General features: G+C 39.6%; 1 pseudogene across 1 annotated transcript; it reads left to right on the top strand.

Annotated features, from left to right (window-relative positions):
* The first annotated feature begins 684 nt into the window (after positions 1 to 684).
* Positions 685 to 6,856, top strand: LOC146380639 (uncharacterized; annotated as a pseudogene). The gene is made up of 3 exons (XR_014801358.1): positions 685 to 977; positions 3,959 to 4,064; positions 5,757 to 6,856. The product of XR_014801358.1 is annotated as an uncharacterized LOC146380639 (transcript).
* The last annotated feature ends 9,435 nt before the right edge of the window (positions 6,857 to 16,291 follow it).

Genomic DNA, 16,291 nt, shown 5'->3' on the forward strand with positions numbered 1-16,291 from the left:
TTTATACACAGGCACTCATATATATTCAAATAATTTAAAAACAATGTCCATTTACCTGTTACTACCACACACCAAATCTGGTCGTTGGTACTTGCTGGCTTGTGTAGCCACTAGGTAACAAAGCTCAACACTGCACCTAGCATCCTGGAGCACTTCTGTTGTCTTTTGTACGTGTTTTGAGTTTTTATGTGCTTCTGAGTTTTTACGTGCTTCGGAGTTTGTACGTGTTTTTACGTGTTTAGAAGTTTGTAAGTGCTTCAGAGTTCGTACGTGCTTCAGAGTTCGTACGTGATTTGAAGTTTGTATGTGCTTTGTCTCTAGGGGCCACCGTAAATATACTTTTATTTATTCATTCCACATAAAATGTAATAAATAAATCATATAATACAAAAATCAACTATTCACATTTCAACTTTTAACTTATTAAATTTTCAGCTTTTTCCTTTTACAAATTTAAAGTGAAACAACACAAAACACTGCAAACCACAACACAATTAAATATAAATTAAAATATGAAAACAAAAAGAACATGCATATTCTCTGTCATATGGACCTGCATGAATAAACTTTCTGAATCCTTTATCATCTGCAACTGAAAATAGTTGTGGATGATTACTATACCTTTCTAATGTGACGTTGTTGTCCCTGGCTCTCTTTCTCTCCCTCTGGCTCTGTTCCTGTGCTGAGTGTAACTACCGCCCCTCCCCCCTCTTCCCAGCGTAAAGCACACGGCTCGCGTGCGGAGTGAAGCGAAAAAAAAGTGTGAGAGAGAGGCTGAGAGAAAGGAAAAAAAACAAACCCACGTGACGTCTCGCGATAAGGAGCCGGCTCGCGTCGTTCACGTCAAAGAGCCGCCTCTAAGAGCCATTTCGTTCGCGAACGACCCATCACTATTCTGAAGCAGTGTGTTGATCTTTTTCACACACGCACCGGAGCGTCAGCTTCAAGCGGACCATCACTACCTCTCACATCTAAAGGTAAGTGCCAGTTAATCTCGAGTTTTTCGAAGTTTCTGAGTGAAGTTTTCTGTTGCTTTCTGTGAGAGAAGACCGTTAAAGGCGAGGCTCTCCAGAGTGCAGCAAAACAGGAAACCACAGCTGGGTGTGTGTAAGTGTGCAAACGAATAGATTAGAAGTGCAAGTGAGCCACGAGTAAAGAAAGGTCAAGTTTCGTTAGTTGTTTTTCTCACCACTGATCACGCGCTCAACACTCTACACATACTTGCATCACACGCGCGCTCTCAAGCATCAGTATTGTACAATTCTGGGCGTCACGTGAGTTGCAGGCGTTACCATATAACCGAAATCTCCATTGTTCTGTAGCAGTGGTTCTCAAACGTTTCACAATGAGTTTCACCCTTACCAGCGACATCGAAGCGCAGTAGTATAGGCCTATTTAACACCACATACACATGAAGACGTTTCACCTCTTATCCAAGAAGCTTCTTCCATTCTAAGGGTCAAATGGTGGAGAGTCCCAGATTTAAATGTATTTCAAGCTACTTGAAGAAGTCCAGACACTTCTCTTTCCAAACTCCTTAGACTACGATGACCTGGATGACTGAGAACCTTCACAGACACCACATACACATATTTGCCAACATTCAAAAGGGCACTGTGTGTGTGTGTGTGTGTGTGTGTGTGTGTGTGTGTGTACACGTGGCCCGGGTCCTTCGAAAGTCGGGTAGGCTGGAAGTGAGTGATTGTGAAGTTGGACGGTCTAGCCTTCAGAATTACGTCACAACCTCTCTCAGTGGAGTGAAACTGCCGTCTGCTCCTTGCTATCTAAAATATAACCGGACGCATAAATTCTGGACCATCTCACACTTTTGTTTAATCAGTTTTCTGTTTGACGTGTTTTCAGCTGTGTGAAACTCCCGGAGGAACCCTCCCGAGGGAATAATAATGTTTTATTTAATCTAATCTAATAACTTTGATCTCAGCCTAACCGATTTACTCAGGAACAAATAAAACACTGAAAAAAGCCAAACAATAATATTTTTAAGTTGTCTAAGTGACTTATATATCATGTTTAACCTGATTAGCAAAAGACCACAGGGGGTTTGAAAACGATGAAGCCAGGAGTTCGCTGTTCTTGCCGGCTCAGATATTTGAAGTTTACACATCTACATTCTCACCTGAAAATATTTTAAAAGTTTATTTTGCAACTCAGAAAGAGTAATAAGAGTAATATTAAAACTAAGTTGCTGCCGCCATTGTTGAAAACTGGAATTAGCTGGGCCGCGCTAGGAATTCTGTGATATGATTTTTCAATTTTGTTGTCTGGGTGGAAAATCGGGAGAAATTTGGGAGAATGGTGGTTCAAGGGGATTTTCGGGAGGGGCAATGAAAACTGGTGTCAATCAACTGTGCTACGTTTGTGCTGGTTTGTGCTACTAAAAGTGTCGTTTTTTTGCTGCCTCTGTTTTAAAGATATTAATGAAAATGTAAAGGTCAACCCCCCACATTATCCAAATCAAACAAATTTGATGTTAAACCTTTGTGCTACGTTTGGATTACTACTCACTTGCAGAAGTGGCTGCGACCACTGGCAATAAGCTGCTCTTTATAGAGGACTCATGCTCGGGAAGACATTTTCTGGTCCACCCTCTCTCCCAGAAGAGCCCCGGGAACGCTTGTGTCATCTTTGCATACCTCCACAATTACATATTGTTTAGTCTTTTAAAAAAAATTGAGATTTCCGTGTACCATGTTACGAAATCAGTTTCACCCCGGTTCTTTTATTCGTCGAAACTTCCAGAGACAGCACCGGAACTCAGTAGTTATTTCACAAAACCTTTATTGATCTTTATTCCTCTTCATTTAAGCATGCACTTCTAGAAGGGAAGACGAGGCCGGTGTGTCCCTCTGCAAAATCTTCACCCCTTTGTTAGTTACAGCCAGCTTTATAGAGGCGTCCCCATCATAAAACCCCCCTATGGTGTGCTGCAAACTCTGTGTCTGTGTCTATGTGCACAAGCACGTGAATGCCTATGTGAGTGCACATGAGTGAGTGTGTGTACCTGTATGCATGTGTGAGTGCACATGATTGAGTGTGCGTGTGGATGTGTGTGCGTGACAGTTAAAACACTGTGGGTGTAGGTGACTCCCTAGAGGTCATAAAAAACCCATCTCCCTTCCAGACCACAGTTATCCAGTTACAAATGTTGAGACCCCCACCCAAACATTCTCTGGGGAATTTCCACTCAGCATTAACTCCTCTCTGTTTTACTTTCACAGTTCAACTAGGGAGGGTCTCCTATACTCTACTCCTAAGTTCATGACACAATCAGGCCTTTATTACATTGAGGGCAGTGTCAGTGTCTCTACAATAATTCTACATTCTATGTTAACACATTTCTAAACTCTAAAATCAGCTAAACATTCTTACAACCATCAGAGAGAGACTAAGTACCACTACTGGTATGTGTACCACAGTTTGAGAACCACTGTTCTCAAAAACTCCCGGGGACCACCCCTTAAGGGTGAGATTAAAAGTATATGTGTATGACTGAGGGACTGTCCCTCAGATCTGCTCTGGGAGAAACATAGGAATGTAGAAGAGGTGAAGGGAGTGTGTGTTTTTAAAAACCAAGAACCAAACTGTGAATTTTGTTTATCGTTTCACCCCTAGTTGGAGGTAAAAGTGCTACAATGAAAAACATTTCAAGGAAATGTAAAAAAAATGTATTCCAGGATAAAACACAGCTGTCTTTGTCTTACCGGTGCAAATCGTTGTGTCGGCCCACTGGGCATTTGATTCTAATAACAGGCCTCAGTCTCTCCTGCTACTGGTCTGCCATACTGCTAAATTTGGTATCCGTGCTCAAACCTTTTGTGTCTGTTTGCCCACCTCGGGAAGCAAAAATTTGTTGTTTTTTGTTGTCAGATGAACATATGAGACACTTTGACTCTTCAGTGCAGTGTGGAGCCTAACAAAGATCTGTTTTGTGTCCCAGCTGATCAGCAGGAGGAGAAGAGTCTGACGGAGCGGCAGAGGAACATTTTCAGCTACTTGGACTCAGCTCAGCCACTACAGAGAAAACAATGAGCTCAACACAGAAGGTGACAGACAGAGCAGGGCGATATGACCAAAAATATTTATCACGATATACATTTGAAAATTTGCGATAATGATATAACTGACAATATAATTGACGTGAGACAAAATACTTTACAACTCCACAACTTTATTAGTGCAAAAAAAAAATCCCATCAATGTATTTTCACTTAAACAAGCAGCTGTTTTTTATGTACATTAAAGTTATATAAAAATTTAACAGTGCAAATACAAATTCCTTGGAGCAAATGTCGGCCAGTTTCCTCTGGAAAATCCTTTTGGTATAACTGTCAGCAAGCAATTTGCATTTGCACTGTTAAATTTTTATATAAATTTAATGCACATAAAAAAACAGCTGCTTGTTTAAGTGAAAATATATTGATGGATTTTTTGCACTAATAAAGTTGTGGAGTTGTAAAGTATTTTGTCTCGCGTCAATTATATCGTCAATTATATCGTTATCACAAATTTTCAAATGTATATCGTGATAAATATTTTTGGTCATATCGCCCTGCTCTACTTTCATGTGTTACTGTTTAGGCTTAAATGTGTTTGATGTTTGGTGCCTTTTCCTTAATGTAAAAAAACCCTTAGGTTACAATCAGACATTTTTCTTCACTGAATCAAGCTGGTCATTTTACCAGCTCAGCTCTAATTCATATGACAGATAATATATGGTATAAACATCTAGATGATGGGAAAGTGGTATTCTTGGACTTTAGTGCTGCATTTGATTCAATAAATGATGATTTTTTGATTGATAAATTAAAATGTTATGGATTTTCACCAGCTGCTTTGTGCTGGATGAAAAGTTATTTGGACAGAAGATAGCAGGTTTATTGTAATGGTTATTTCTCAGTTATGAAATGTGCTCTACCCCAAGGCAGCTGCCTCGCTCCACTTCTCTATTCAGTTTTCACTAACGATCTGCAATATGTCTTGGCTTAATCTTGGGTATGCCAATGATTCCACCATGTTTTATTCAGCCAGTGACAACTCTGAATTGATCAGCGTGTCACAAAAAAAATTTGCTGAACCTGTTTGACTGGATAAGTAAAAACAACATGATTTTAAATGTATCTAAATCCAAGTCTATGTTAATTAGAAGCAGATTATTCAACAGCCCGTAACTGAGTCTTTCCATAGCCAGTGTTGGAACACGTCACCCAGATGAAACTACTCGGCATTACCATAAATCACCACCTTTCATGGTCTCAGCACATCGACTCTGTTATTAAGAAAATGGGACAAGGCATAGCTATGGCTATGAAATGCTCTTTGTGTATCACTTCTTCAATTATGAAAGATGTCATTAATGCACTAGTAATGTCTCATCTGGAGTATTGTTCAATCATTTGGTCAGCAGCTAATAAGACAAACATAGGATTTATTATCACTGAATGGTTATGTATAAATCTATAGTGTGTGTGTGTGTGTGTGTGTGTGTGTGTGTGTGTGTGTGTGTGTGTGTGTGTGTGTGATCAGGAGGGATGGGCATGATTTTAGTGTTTAAACAGTCATGAATTATTTTTAACACCAGGTTGGATGTAATGTGTTAGAACTACCACTAGGTGGGGATAAGAGCCAGACTCCACCTTCAGGTTTAAAACTAGTGTTAATGGAGGGAGTTTGAAGGTTGAGTTTGTTCCACGACTGCATTTCACTCACTGCCTCTGTTTGTATCTCTGTCACTGCAGGACCAACATGGAGCGAGAAGTCAGCGCTCTCAGGAGGCCGACAAACCTCACAGAAGAAAGAGAGAGAAAACATACACCTGTGACGAGTGTGGGAAGGGTTTTACTTTGAAGGGTAATCTAAAACATCATCAGGTCATCCACACTGGAGAGAGATCGTTCAGCTGTGACTTGTGTGGAAAGTCTTTTTCCTTGAAGGGTTCCCTAAAACAACACCAACTCATCCACAGTGGAGTTAAAGCGTACAGCTGTGATCAGTGTGGCAGAGCTTTTACTCACAGTAGGAGCTTACAGAGGCATCTACTTACCCACTCTGGAATTAAGGCATACAGCTGTGACATCTGTGGGAAGGATTTTGCTCTGAAGGATTTACTAAAACAGCATCAGGTCGTCCACACTGGAGAGAGACAGTTCAGCTGTGACTTGTGTGGAAAGTCTTTTTCCTGGGAGCGTTCCCTAAAACAACACCAACTCATCCACAGTGGAGTTAAAGCGTACAGCTGTGATCAGTGTGGCAGAGCTTTTACTCGCAGTAGCAACTTACAGAGGCATCTAGTTATCCACTCTGGAATTAAGGCATACAGCTGTGACGAGTGTGGGAAGGATTTTGCTCTGATGGCTGAACTAAAACAGCATCAGGTCATCCACACTGGAGAGAGACAGTTCAGCTGTGACTTGTGTGGAAAGTCTTTTTCCTGGAAGGAATCCCTAAAACAACACCAACTCATCCACAGTGGAGTTAAAGCGTACAGCTGTGATCAGTGTGGCAGAGCTTTTACTCACAGTAGCTACTTACAGAGGCATCTAGTTACCCACTCTGGAATTAAGGCATACAGCTGTGACATCTGTGGAAAAACTTTCAGCCGGATAGATAGCCGAAATACACACCTACGCATTCACACCAGACATGATGTGTACTGCTGTGAACAGTGTGGCAAAGAGTTTACAACAGACGCAAAGTTAAAACAACACATGTTTACCCACACTGAGGGACGACCTTATAAATGTGACCTGTGTGAGAAGACTTTTAAATCTCCACATTCCCTGAGCCTACACCAACAGATCCACACCAGAAAGAGACTCTACAAGTGCAGTTACTGTGAGGTATGTATTTATATTGTTATCTTGTCATTTTAGCCTGACTGTTTGGAACAACTCTGCTCATTAAATTGTGTTAGCATGTTAGCAATTCTACTGCATGGAAAAGCAGCTCTGAGTGATTATTCACATTTTCATGTCAGTTATGATTTTAGTATTACTGTAGTATTATGGTGGTAGTATTGTAGTTATTGCAGCCCAGTAAACTGAGTGTGTTAACTGAAACAGTCAAATGTAATTGGACGTCTGCAGAGATGCTCTTTATTTCAGGCGACGTTCAGGATAAAAATGTTGAAGGACTGACTTACACTGTCTTTGTGTCTTTATTTAGAAGCAGAGCGACACAGATGGATCCAGTTCTCAACCCTGTCATCACCGTGGTGGTGGGAAAGACTTTCATTGTGACCTCTGTGGAAAAACTTTCAGTTGGCAAGTTGCCCTAAAAATACATCAACGTAGACACACTGGAGACAAACTGAAATACTGCAAAGAATGTGGGAGAAGCTTCACCACATCACATCACTTAAAACGACATGTACTGATTCACAGTGGGGTTAAAAAGCACCTCTGTGATCAGTGTGGGTCATCCTTCACCACTGCAAGTAAGCTTAAATCACACAAACGAGTCCACACAGGAGAGAAACCATACAAGTGCAGACACTGTGAAAAAACCTTCTCACAATCAAACGTTCGTATCTATCATGAACGTACACACATGGAAGGAAACTACAGCTGTGACCAGTGTGACAAGAGCTTCAGGAATCTCAGTTCATACTCCACACACAAACTATCCCACGTTACTAATAAACTGTTTCACTGTTACCAATGTGCCAAAACATTCACTTCATTGTCTGCTCTGTGCAAACATCAGCGTGATCACTCAGGGCTGAAATCACTCCCATCACAGTGAATCTGAAGAGACAGAAAGATCCTCTGGTTTCAGAGTCAGACTCCAAAAGCTTGAGATCAGGCTCCACAGAGTTCAGATAGAATCATTTAAACTTGTGTTGAACTGAACTGGTTGCTGGGCTGAACTTCTACATAATACAGATTTACATGGGATCTTATTTTCTGTCGTTTTACTGAGTCAGTTTTGTCCTTTTTTCTCTGTCCTGGTTTTGCTCGTCTGTAAATAATTGAAACTCAGTCAAATAGAGCAGCTGGAACATAATGAAGTCTACAAGGTTAAAGTTTTCTCTTCTCTTATTGTTCTTTCTGCTGCTTGGTTTGATGGATCTGAGAGCTTTTGTTTTTATTATTGTTATTATAATTATCATTATTATTTTACTCTCTAGAAGCTTTAAAATAGTGTTTGTGTTTGAAAAAATTAATTCAAGAATTGAACAGAAACATCTGTCCTTCTGAAAATCGCCCAAAGCCACGGAGACAAAGTCAAAGGATGCAACCTGTAACTTTCTCTTCCTTCATGTCAGTACCATTATCGATTATTTATATAAAATGCATATAGCAACAGTAACACTTTAGTTTGGATTTCATGATTTCTGTAACTGGAAAATATTATTTTGTTTAAAGACAGAAGTGGCCGCATAGTTGCAACATTAAAGGGAAATATTAATTAATTAGCATTAAGTATATTTGTTGCTTAAGCGTTTGCACTATAACTTAAGTAGGATTATAACTTTTAAGAAAGTATTGCATGTGTTTTTTAAAACTGTTCCTCAGATGGGCAGGATATCACTATTAGACTGTCCAACCAGCCAACTTCAACAAAAGAACACAGCAGCATGCAGTGATGAGCACAGATGAGCTTGTTCCTCTAACACTCAGCATCTGATCCCTGTTGGTCTGTGTGCTTCTGCTTTTGGTCAGTTAGAAACCCTGCAGTAACCTGACCCAACACTCTGTCTTCTTGTTCGCCTCAACGTTGAAGTGTCAAATGTCAAACATCTGGAAAGGAAACCACACCAGTGTACTGTGATGCTTCACCAACATGTGGCTGACGCTGGTCCTGCCTTTCATGCTGACATCACCAGAGAGCCCCGCCTACCTCAGGACCTCCCCTGTCATGTATTGATCAGGATGATTATGAAGATGACCGAGTGCAAATAAGACTGTAAAAATCCACGACCAGAATGTTTAGATGCTTTCTAATTATTCATGAATGTCATGAGAGTGTTTGTGTGTTTTGTCTTTTTTTTCCTGACGTTTGTTACTAACAAAGACAGTTTACGCTCTGTATGTGTTTTCATCCTTACCAGCCACACTTTAACTGCAATTAAGAAAACAAACTTTAGAAATTGTCGACTCAGTGACTTCATAAAATATTTAAGTGGTTCAGGTAGAGCCAGTTTTAAATGACCATGAACACTTACCTTATTGTATCTGTACAGCATGCTTTTCTATTAGACAGATTTGTAACAGAGGCCTTGCTCTCAGTAAGTTTGAAATCATTTTCTGATTTATTTTGTAATCTCTGATCTTTGTGTATCTTGCTAAGTTTGCATGCTGCCTTTAGGAGTTTCTGTCTTTTGTATTTGAAGATAATTCATTGAATATACTCAGCTGCTTCCCTTTGATGCCTCACACATCACTTTGTGACGTTTTTCAGTGTCATTTTTTTATAGCTGTTTGAATTCTCTGCATGTTTGACCCTGTAGACTGTTTAATGGACTGCTTGTCTTCCTGTTTGTAACCACTGCCTGTTTAGGACTAAAGATTTGGATTTTTGACTTTAATACAGCCTCTGCGTGTCGTCCCTTTGTGTCCTCGTCCTCTGTGAATGTGTCACAGATGTTTTCATTATAATAACACAGCTTTCCCACAGTGGCTTGCAGCAGCAAAGCTTCAGATTAACACAGTGATTTTATATTCAGAATTATTTTGACAGTGGGCCACTGTGAATTATTATCTTTCATGAGGTCAATTTTAAAGTTCAGTATTTCAAAGCAGGAGCTATGAACAGTCATGTTGGTATTAGAATTATTATTATTAATCATTATTAATAATGCTTTTACTCATGTATAACTTTTATTAGTATACATGAATTTTATCAGTAGTAAAAAATAATGAAAAATTCATGTATAACTTTTATTGTGTTTTGTATATTAATTATATTTAAATAGAGATGTTGACCATAACTGTATTCAATTCAATTCAATTCAATTTTATTTATATAGCGCCAAATCACAACAAAAGTCGCCTCAAGGCGCTTCATAGATACAGAGAAAAACCCAACAATCATATGACCCCCTATGAGCAAGCACTTTGGCGACAGTGGGAAGGAAAAACTCCCTTTTAACAGGAAGAAACCTCCGGCAGAACCAGGCTCAGGGAGGGGCGGCCATCTGCTGCGACCGGTTGGGGTGAGAGAAGGAAGACAGGATAAAAGACATGCTGTGGAAGAGAGACAGAGGTTAATAACAGATATGATTCAATGCAGAGAGGTCTATTAATACATAGTGAGTGAGAAAGGTGACTGGAAAGGAAAAACTCAATGCATCTTGGGAATCCCCCGGCAGCCTACGTCTATTGCAGCATAACTAAGGGAGGATTCAGGGTCACCTGGTCCAGCCCTAACTATATGCTTTAGCAAAAAGGAAATTTTTAAGCCTAATCTTAAAAGTAGAGATAGTTTCTGTCTCCCGAATCCAAACTGGAAGCTGGTTCCACAGAAGAGGGGCCTGAAAACTGAAGGCTCTGCCTCCCATTCTACTTTTAAATACTCTAGGAACAACAAGTAGGCCTGCAGAGCGAGAGCGAAGTGCTCTAATAGGGTGATATGGTACTACAAGGTCATTAAGATAAGATGGGGCCTGATTATTTAAGACCTTGTATGTGAGGAGCAGGATTTTGAATTCAATTCTGGATTTAACAGGAAGCCAATGAAGGGAAGCCAAAACAGGAGAAATATGCTCTCTCCTTCTAGTCCCTGTCAGTACTCTTGCTGCAGCATTTTGGATTAGCTGAAGGCTTTTCAGTGAGTTTTTTGGACATCCTAATAATAATGAGTTACAGTAGTCCAGCCTGGAAGTAATAAATGCATGAACTAGTTTTTCAGCGTCACTCTGAGACAGGATATTTCTAATTTTAGAGATGTTGCGCAAATGGAAGAAAGCAGTCTTACATATTTGTTTAATATGTGCGTTGAAGGACATGTCCTGGTCAAAAATGACTCCAAGGTTCCTCACAGCGTTACTGGAGGCCAAGGTAATGCCATCCAGAGTATGAATCTGGTTAGATACCATATTTCTAAGATTTTCAGGGCCGAGTACAATAACCTCAGTTTTATCTGAATTAAGAAGCAGAAAGTTAGCGGCCATCCAGGTCTTTATGTCTTTAAGACATTCCTGCAGTTTAACTAATTGGTGTGTGTTATCTGGCTTCATGGACAGATAGAGCTGGGTGTCATCTGCATAGCAGTGAAAATGTATGCTATGTCTTCTAATGATGCTGCCTAAGGGAAGCATGTATAATGTAAACAGAATTGGTCCTAGCACTGAACCCTGTGGAACTCCATAATTAACCTCAGTGTGTGAAGAGGACTCTCCATTTACATGCACAAATTGGAGTCTATTAGATAGATATGATACAAACCACTGCAGTGCAGTACCTGTAATACCTACAGCATGTTCTAATCACTCTAATAGGATATTATGGTCGACAGTATCGAACGCTGCACTGAGGTCTAGCAGGACAAGCACAGAGATGAGTCCACTGTCAGAGGCCATGTACAGTAGCATACTAAAACAAGCATCAATGTAACATACATTAATGGTCCAAGCTGTCACAAATGGGGAGCCCGATCCTTTATTATGAAAATATGACGAGTATTTTTCTTGTCAGTTGGGAAGAAGTTGGTCTTTTTTTTTCCTTTTCTTTTATAATTGAAACTCTGATCAAACCTACTCATGTTCACAGCATGTAAAAGCAACTGACAGTCCATTGCATTGTTGTTTGTAGATGTGAAGTGTAGTGGGAGCATAAATCAAAATGAAATAAAACAGTAACATTTATGTAATAAAACATTTTAATGAAAATGAACAGGCCCTTTATAAACTTTAAAAGGATCTGAAAACAACACTTTTTAAAACAGTATCTTGGGGTGTAGGTGGTCAAAATAGAAAACTGAGCTGAGGATTTAAGTTCAATCCATCCATTCATTAAATACCTTCTCCAGGAACAAAAGGCAGTACACAGCTGTTTCACACCTTAAGGTTCACACTCCCTTGCTACCTCCCAGAGTCCTCAAAAAGACAAAAGACTCTTCCTGTGGAGTGGTCTGCTTCCCCAACTTCCTTCTTACAGTATGGGTGTCAGACATGTTAAAATCCAGTGGCACCAAGGCATTATACAATAAAATAATGTGATTAATACACAAGTAAAAGAAATTCCTATACACGAGCAGGATTTGCAGAGAGATGTTGCGCAAATGGAAGAAAGCAGTCCTACATATTTGTTTAATATGTGCATTGAAGGACATGTCTTAGTCAAAAATGACTTCAAAGTTCCTCACAATGTTACTGGAGGCCGAGGTAATGCCATCCAGAGTAAGAATCTGGTTAGATACCATATTTCAGGAATCAGAAAATATTACAAGATTTTCAGGGCTGAGTAAAATAACCTGTTTTATCTGAATTAAGAAGAAGAAAGTTAGTGGCCATTCAGGTCTTTATGTCTTTAAGACATTCCTGCAGTTTAACTAATTGGTGTCTGTTATCTGGCTTCATGGACAGATAGAGCTGGGTGTCATCCGCATAGCATAGAAAATGTATGCTATGTTTTCTAATGATACTGCCTAAGGGAAGCATGTATAATGTAAGCAGAATTGGTCCTAGCACTAAACCTTGTGGAACACCATGATTGACCTTAGTGTGTGAAGAGGACTCTCCATTTACATGCACAAATTGGAGTCTATTAGATAGATATGATTCAAACCACTGCAGCGCTGTAAATTAAATTAATTTGTGGCCACATTCAAAAGGACTTCTCCCTGTGACTTTGTCTTTAATAGCGTTTAATGAGTGGTCTTCACAAAAACTGCTTCTTCACTTAGTAGTTGACAACAGACCTTAATCTAGAGGTTTACGATTACCATTATGATTACCATTTCGTAATCTTAAACTAGCCAGCTGCATAAATTTGGGCACCCCAACAGAAAATTTACATCAATATTTAATAGATCCACCTTTTGCAGAAATAACAGCCTCTAATTGCTTCCTATCGCTTCCAATGACAGTCTGGATTCTAGTTGAAGGTATTTTGGACCATCTCCAAAACATCTCCAGTTTAGCCAGTTTTTGTGGTTTTTGAGCATGAGCAGCCCACTTTAAGTCACACCATAGAATTTCAATAATATTCAGGTCTGGGGACTGAGATGGCCATACCAGAACATTGTACTTGTTTCTCTGCATGAATGCCTTACTAGATTTTAAGCAGTTTTTAGGATTGTTGTCTTGTTGAAATATCAGCCCCAGCACAACTTCAACTTTGTCACTGATTCTTGAACATTGTTCTCAAGAATCTGCTGATACTGACTGGAATCATGTGATGTTTGTGCAATGTATGTATGGTTGGGAGAGTAAGATGGCGCTGGCAAGGCTGGCAGCCTTAACCCGCTCGAGGCAGGCGTTGCCGATTTGCAACAGTTACAAACTAACAACCTGATTACCCCACATACATATTTTATGAGTTGTTTTTTTTTACTCAGAAGTATCACTGCAGGACTAGTTTGGCATTAGCAACAAAAACTTAATTTGAGCCTGAGAGAGTTACACAATTTCCCTTGGGATGGATAAAGTATTATCAATCAATCAATCAATCAATCAATCAATCAACACCCGGTTACGCCAATCAGAGGTCACTAAAATCAATATTGAATCAGTGTGTAATTTTGCCAAAACAATGTAGGACTCCATAGTTTTCTCTGGTCCCCTCCCCAATCAGACCACAGCTGTATCCCAAATCAGGGTCTGCAGCCTTAAAGTACGCAGCCTCAACGGTCCTCAAGGGCTGCGTACTCAAAGACCGCTAAGGCTGGAAGTGCGAGGCTTGTAGGCTTGTGAAATGGGACATCTAGCCTCCGTTGTGGTGCCCAGGTTGCCTAGCAACCATTATACTAACATCTGGAAACGTTTCATACAGCTTTGTTTGACAGAAATGAAGGAAAACATATTTTATTCATTTGTTTCTACATGAGTTCTGTGTGATTTAATAAGTATCTGAGGCTGAGACCACAGGACTGTAAAACATGATTGTTGAGCTTCATTTCTGTACTGAACAGTCATTTTAAGATTAGCTGGTAAATAACAATTAGCTAATGTTGTTCATGAGACTAAAGTCATCTCACTTTGGTAATGTAAATATAATATGGCCAATATTATAGTTATTATATTAATCATTATTAGTCATTACAGCAGTGAGTTTGAATTCCGTGTCAAATACTGAGCTTCAGTAAAGATTCAAGTTGCAGTTATTTATATTTCCTATCACCTTAAATCTTCACTTAAAGACAAGTATCTTTGACAGTGTATATATAGATGTATCATATATAAGAGACAAATATTGTTCATTTAATGTGTTGGCATTATTACATTTGGCTCAATGCTTACATTATGTGTAAAAAGAAAATGTACAAGCTGTGATAACTGTTTCTGATAGAATGAAGTGTAGACTGATATATTAAATATTCCTTTATTGGGTGAGAAAATCAGACCATGTCATAACTGCTTTAAGTCATACAGAATAGATATCAGAGCCTTAAACAGGCTGACTTTTGCTAAATGGGTGAAACTGGGCAGAAAGTATACAAACTACGGAGCCCCGCAGGGGACATCGGAGAAAAAAAAATTAAGACGGACTTTTGCGAGATCTCGCAAAACAAACTCGGGATATCGCAAAAGTTTTGCGAGATCTCGCAAAACAAACTCGGGATCTCGCAAAAGATTTAGCCGCATTCTTTGGATGCTGGCTCGAAGCCGACCGGGAGGTCGAGGCACGATGTGCCGGGAAAGCGGTGTTCCTCCCGGCTGTAGTAGGTCTCGACCTCCCGTTAGCTCGAAGCTAACGGGAGGTCGAAGGCCGAAGAATCCAGCTAAAACTTTTGCGAGATCTCGCAAAAGTTTCGCGAGATCCCGAGTTTGTTTTGCGAGATCTCGCAAAAGTTTTGTGAGATCCCGAGTTTGTTTTGCGAGATCTCGCAAAAGTCCGTCTTAATTTTTTTTTCTCCCATGTCCCCTGCGGGGCTCCGTAACAAACACATAACATCCTTATAGAAAAAAAAAACATAACCCTACAACATGTGTCATCAATTTGATTGATGGCCCTAGCCTTGACCTTTTGACCTTACAGAAAGTACTACGGAAGTGTCTAATCGATTCCATATGTCTGACTAATCGCATCCGGTGGGAAAAAAGGAGGGGTGGGTCCTGGGGGGAGGAAAAGTTCAGGGGGGTGACGCAGCAGATTTCTGATGAGTCAGCGGAGATCGGAGCGCATGCTATATAGAGACAGACAGAATGATCAAGACAGTTAGTTTTTCACAGACAAACTCATAGTTTGAATTCTGTTTAAATGTTTCAGTATTATGACAATGATCTTGATAACCTTTTTCTCGGTAAAGAGCTATTTCTTTTTTCAATAGTGGCTTTATTTTGCTTTCTTATGTTAATCTTATTACAGGCGCAATAAAATAAAAACCTTTAAGATTATCTGACTAGTAACGGATTGCATTTATATTTATAGAGCCGGGTGGAGGCATGCTACACCAACGCTTGTAATGAAAAGAAGGACTTTCTATTGCTTGTAGAGAGCCATTTCTTTTTACAATAGCGGATGTATTTTACTTTCTTATATTAACCTACAGGCCGCCCACTCGTCTCCTCGTATGTGTAAAAAAATATCCCTTAGTGAAAAAAGCACCACTCACATATTCAGAATTCTATCCCAAATAATTTTATTAAAACACCTCGATGAGGTATTTTGGTTTGGTGCAGCCACTCCTTATCAGACCAAAAGTAAAGAGTTTTTCTTCATTTTTGAGCTACTTTTACAACGGGTTTTCCCATTAACAGAAAATAGAATCCTTAAAAGGAAACGGTCTTATTTTGCACACACCGCAGGTCAAGAAGGCGTCAACAACCCCTCTAATCGATATTAGTATTTCTTAATGCTTGTAACCTAGCAAAGAATTTCATGCAGGCCTCAACTCCTAGTACGTGTAAAATAACCCTTAGTGAAAAAAAAAAAGCACCGCGCACATATTCAGAACTCAGAACTAAATTCAAAACTAAATAATTTTATTAAAACACCCTGATGAGGTATTTTGGTTTTGTGCAGCCACTCATACCAAAGTAAAGACTTTTTCTTAATTTTTATAGCTACTTTTACAACAGGTTTTCCCATTAACAGAAAATAGACAGAAACCCTAAAAGAAAATGGCTTTGTTTTACGCACATCAAGAAGGAGTCAGACGACCGTCGGTT

This window comes from Perissodus microlepis, chromosome 9, assembly GCF_051167445.1.
Source record: "Perissodus microlepis isolate ML-2025 ecotype Zambia chromosome 9, ASM5116744v1, whole genome shotgun sequence".
Lineage (NCBI taxonomy): Eukaryota > Metazoa > Chordata > Actinopteri > Cichliformes > Cichlidae > Perissodus > Perissodus microlepis.